Source organism: Desmodus rotundus, chromosome 3 (assembly GCF_022682495.2).
Source record: "Desmodus rotundus isolate HL8 chromosome 3, HLdesRot8A.1, whole genome shotgun sequence".
NCBI classification, from domain to species: domain Eukaryota; kingdom Metazoa; phylum Chordata; class Mammalia; order Chiroptera; family Phyllostomidae; genus Desmodus; species Desmodus rotundus.
The window spans coordinates 66867664-66873663 of NC_071389.1; positions in this window are offsets into that span (position 1 = coordinate 66867664).

Below are 6000 nucleotides of genomic sequence, written 5' to 3' on the forward strand. Positions count from 1 at the left end.
TTAAGGGCTCTAGAAAGAAATATGTGATCTGTTTTGGGCCCTGAAAGCCTAGTTTTGTAAACTTTAAATTTAGTCAAATTTCTCAAACAAAGGCAATACATTCAACAGTTTGCTTCTCCAAGGTAGTTCCTATAATGAAAACCAGCATTTATAATTTCTAACAATTGCTGTTTACAGACATTTACCACAATGCCGGGCAATGTGTAAGTTGGTGCAAACTTGCTGGAAGACTGTTCTATAGTATGCATCGGGAGCCTTACAGATGGTCGTATTTTGGTGGCTCAGAGATTTCTCTAGGTATAGGATCCTAGTCAGATATATTTCAAGACTGATATCTGAGGATGTTTATACAGCATTATGTATAAACTAGATCTAAAGTAAAAATTAAAAATCCAATTATAGGGAACTCATCAAATAAATCATGGTAGAGCCATACAATGATGAATTATTAAGATGTCATATAAATGTTGTTTTCAAAGAACATTTAATGTCATGGAGTGTTACTTACAAAATAACCTTATTTGTGAAAAGAAGGACACAAAACTATACATACAAACATACACATATATTTATGAAGTTTTTTGTATGTATTTATATATTCTTTTTAATGTTATAAAAGAAAGTCCAGAAGAAATCACTCCAAGCTGAAATATACAATAATCAAAATGTTAATAGCATTTATATATTTTGGTAGTAAGATTACAGTGCTATCCTATTTTTAAATTAATTTCTTAAAACTTTATTACTGCATATGGACTATTTATATAATCAGGAAAAGTTTTATTTAAACCACACACACAAAATGACCATTTGGACTAGTCATTAATTGAAAGGATGATTATATTCTGAAAACAAAAAACGGAGACCAAAGTTTTCACTGCCTCAACACACTGACACAATTACAGGAAAGAAGCTGGTGACCTGGTGTTTTTCCAGCTCACTCCTTGAGGGAATTGAGAAAGGCAAGCCAGATTCACTGAGATCTTCCAGGCCTATCACCATCATCATCATCATCATCATCATCATCACCTACCATCATCCCCATAGCGAGCAGTTATTGAGCATATACCAGGTGTCAGACACTGTTGGAAGGGTTTCACGCATATTGTCAATTAACCCTCATAACTACCCTTTGAAGCAGGTACCATTATTCTCCTATTTTACTGGTGAAGAAACCAAGCAACAAAGAAACTTGCTCAAAGTCACACTATTAGTAAGGGGTGGAGCTGGATTCGGTCACCAGGCAGTCTGACGTGCTGTGATGTGATGGCCAATGTCACACTGCTTCTCAGAAATCGACAGAGATTATCAGAATTTCTGTAACTGGAAGAAATCACAGAGCCTTTTTTTAAACAAAGGTAATTATTTTTTTCAAATCAAACTTTATGTGTAATTCTAATATGTAAAACAGATTTTTAAAAGGCAGGGTTGCTTCTGGTTCAGTTGAGGCAGCGGCTGGGGTCCCTCACTGTGCCTCTGCCTCATTTCCTATTGAGGTCCCCCTGGTGCCTCCCTCTGTGCAACTCTTCTCAGAAACTGTTGTTCTGATCCAACCACTTCTACTAAGAGATGAGAAGCCTGGGCTCAGAGCTCTTAAAGGACCTGCCGAAGGAAACGGCTCAGTATGTGCACAAGCCAGTCTCCTCTAATACCAACCACCCCAGAGTACATACATACACCGTTCAGGACTCTCTGTTACAAGGAACAGAAACCAAGCTCAAACTTGCTTAGACAGAAAAGGGAATTTATTAGTTCAAATAATTAGGAAGTCTAAGGAGATAATGGTTTCAGGTATATCTAGATCCAGAAGCTCAATATGACCAATAAGACAGAAGAAACTGTCCCTCCCTCCATTTCTTAGCCCTGCATCCCTGTGAATTGGCTTCCCCTTCTCAGGAAGGATCTGCTCATTGCATACCTCCACCCTATCAGCTCTAGACATGTAGGACCCTTGCATAGTAAACAAGATAGTCACTATCATCTGTGTGTCCTTCTAGTCAAGAAAAGTTTGTTGACCTTTGTCTCTGTTGGTAGTATGATGGTTAGGTCTCCTGTTCCCCATTTTAAAAAGAGAAAAGAAATGAACACATAGTGCTCAGTGGTCCATAACACATCCACCACCATTCATAGGCACTGTGGGAATGAGTTCCTGGTAGCCAGGCAATCTGTTTCATTGATCTCTAAGCCTCTTTTCACCAAAACCACACTGTCTTCATTGCTACGAGTTCATAGAAAATCTTGAACTCAAAGGTAACTCTCGTACTTGGGGGTGGGGTGGTGATGAGGGCCCTGCTCCTCCCCCCTTTCTCCTCCTTCTTCTGCCAGACTTATTGACGTATAATTTACATATAATAAAATGTAACTGTGTAATTTGATAACTTCTCACAAATGTAGTCATGTAAATAATCGGTCACCACAATCATGGTATAGAAGAGTTTCGTTACCCCAGAAATGCCTGTCAACGCTCCCTAGCTCCTGGCAACAACCTTCTATCAGGTTTTCCCTTTTGACGAGTTCATATAATTAGAATTAAACATATGTTGTCTGTTGTATCTCATTTCTTTCATTTAGCATAATGCTTTTGACACTCACTCATGCTTTTCATTTATCAGTAGCCTGTTCCTTGTGATTGCTAAATGGTATTTAAATATATGAATACCTATACCACAATTCGTTTATCCATTCACCAGCTCATGAACATTTAGTTGCTCTAGTTTGGGGACTACTATGACTAATGCTGCTCTGAACATTAATGAACAAGTCTCTGGGTGGGCATATGTTTTCATTTCTCTTTGGTAAATAACTAGGAGTGAAATGCTGGCCCATATTGTAAGTTGATGCTTAACATTTTGAGAAACTGCCTAACTTTTCCAAATTGGCTGTGTCATTTTACATTTCTACCAGTAATATACGAGCGTTCCAGTTTCTCCACATCTTCCAGCACTTGGTATTGTCTCTAAAAAAATTACAGCCAGTGTAGTGAGTGTGTAGTTGTGTCTAATGTTAGGTGTAATATGACGTAGAACATCTTCTCAGGTCCTCTTTTGCCATCTCTTTATTTTCTTGCTGGAGTGACTATTCAAATCTTTTCCCCATTTTTAATTGGGTTATCTTCATACTTGGTACAAATTGAATTGTGCCCCCCACAAAATTTGTGTGTTGAAACCTTAACTCCCAATGCAATAGTATTTGGATATGGGACCTTTAGAAAGTAATTAGATTTAGACGAGGTCATTTAGGTGGTGCCATTATGATGGGATTAGTGCCCTTATAAGAAGATATACCAGAGAGCTTAGTATCTCTCTGTACCGCATGAAGACACAAGAAGACTACCATCTGCAAGCCAGGAAGAGCACCCTCACTAAAACCCAACTGTGTTTGCACTTTGATCTTGGGCTTCTAGCCTCTAAATGTGAGAAAGCTAATTTCTGTTGTTTAGGCCACCCAGTCCATGGTATTTTGTTTGGGAATTTCAAGTAGACTAAGATGCTACTGTAGTTCTTTATGTATTCATATAATATTTTTTTGTTGGACATATGTCTTTCAAATACTTCTCTTAGTCTATGACTTGCCTTTCTGTTTTCTTGCTGTTTGAAAAGCAAACATTTTTAATTTGGGTGAAGTCCAAATTATTGATTTTTTTCCTGTTATATTCTGTGCTTTTTGGGTCATATTTAAGAAATATTTTCCAAACCCAAATTAAGATTTTATCTTATATTTTTCCTAGAATTTTTATAGTTTTACTTCTTACATTTAGATCTATTATCCATTTCAAGGTTTTTTATATTGTATAGGGTCAAAATCTTTTATTTTTTTTGTGCATGGTATGGCTATCTAGTTGTTTCAGTACCATTTATTAAAAAGATCACCCTCTCCTTATTGAACTATGTTGGCATCTCCATCAGAAATCAATTGACCCTGTATTTGTAGGTCTACTTCTAGACTCTTTGTTCTGTTGCATTGATCTGTATGTGTATTCATTTATTTTTATTTTGTTTATTTATTTTTATTGTTGTTCAATTACAGTTGTCCCCATTTCTTCCCCATTACTCTCCCCTGGCCTACCCACCCTCCACCTCCCACACTTGATCCTCCCCCTCCCTGTTGGTTTTGTCCATGGGTCCTTTATACATGTTCCTTGACTTGACCCTTCCCCTTCTTTCCCCTGTTATCCCCCTCCTCCCTTTCCTCTGGATCTGTATGTGTATTTTAAAAAATTTATTGATTAATTTTAAAGACAGAGAGGAAAAGAGAAACATCTATTTGTTGTTCCACTTATTCACGCATTCACTGGTTGATTCTTGTATGTGCCCTGACCAGGGTCAAACCCACAACCTTGGCACATCAGGACAACAGTCTAATGAACTGAGCTATTTGTCCAGGGCATCTGTATGTCCATTTTTATGCCAATACCATATTTTCTTGATAATTGTAGCTTCATAGTAAATCTTAAAAACAGGTAATGAAAGTCTTTCAACTTTGTTTGTCTTTTTAAAAATTGTTTTGGCTATTATAAACCCTTTGTATTTTTATATGAATAAGAATCAGTTTGTCACTTTCTACAGAAGAGGACAATGGTGTTTTTTAAAATTTTTATTTATTGATTTTAGAGAGAGAGGAAGTGGGAGAGAGAGAGACAGAAACATTAATTTTGTTGTTCCACTTATTTATACATTCACTGGTTGATTCTTGTATGTGCCCTGAGCAGGGATCAAACCCGTGACCCTGGCACATCAGGATAATGCTCTAACCAACTGAGCTACCCAGCCAGGGCACGGATAATGACCTTTTCAATGAAATTACATTAAATTCATAGATTAAATTGGGCAGAATGGACAACATTAAGTCTCTTAATCCATTAATGTGTTATAGTTCTCCATTTATTTAGGTGTTCTTTAATTTATCCCAACAGTGATCTATAGTTCTCATTGATTTCATCTTGCATGTAGTCTGTTAAATTTATACCTAAGGGTGTCATCATTTTGATGACATGCTAAATGACATTGTTTTGTTAGTTTTAATTTTTGATAGTTTATTGCTAGTATAGAGAAAAACAGTTGATTTATGTGTGTTGGCCTTGTATCTTACACTCTTGCTAAACTCACTTAGTTCTAGTAGCTTCATTTCTCTGGGGGGAAAAAAAACACACCTTTTTCCCTTCATTTCAGAAAGATAATCTTTCTGGGTATAGATTACTAGGTTGATAGTTTTTGTTTTAGTACATTAAAGCTCCCTGGTCTCCTGGCTTGTATTGTTTCTGATGAGAAGTCTGCTATAATTCTTATTTTTGTTCCTCTACATCTAGGTTTTTTTCCAAGCCCCTCTTCCCACTCTACATCTCTGGCTACTTTTAATACTGTCTCTTAATCACTGGTTTACAGAAATTTGATTATGATATGCTTTGGTGTGGTTTCTCCCTGTTTCTGTGCTTGATTCTAACATAGCCATTTTTTCCCCAGCTTTCTACACACTTGGACAAAGAATATGGAGCTGGGGTGCTGAAATACTTATCTCAGAAACAGCCCACTGGTCACGACACTGCAGGGTCTTTTGCTGGAAGACTAGCCCTTAAATATTAGTTTCATGAGATTTTTCAAGTTTTCCCTAATTACTTATTAGTAATAATACTTTCTATTTTCATAGCAGTCTTATAACTCCAAAGAATTTAATTTAATTTTACTAGTCTGTAGAATATTTCAAAGGTAGTTTATATCAGAATTAGCTAAAGATCTTTTTAATTTTTAAAATTTATTGATTAGAAAGAGAGAAAGAAAAAAAAAAGAGAGAAAGAAGAAAAGAGAGGAAGAAAGAGAAATAGAAACATCTATTTATTTTTCCACTTATTTATGTATTCATTGGTTGATTCTTGTATGTGTCCTGACCGGGGATCGAACCCACAACCTTAGCATATTGGGATGGTGCTCTAAGCATCTGAGCTACCTGGCAATGGTAATAACTAAAGATCTTTTAAATATAGAATCCTGGATACCACTCATGACT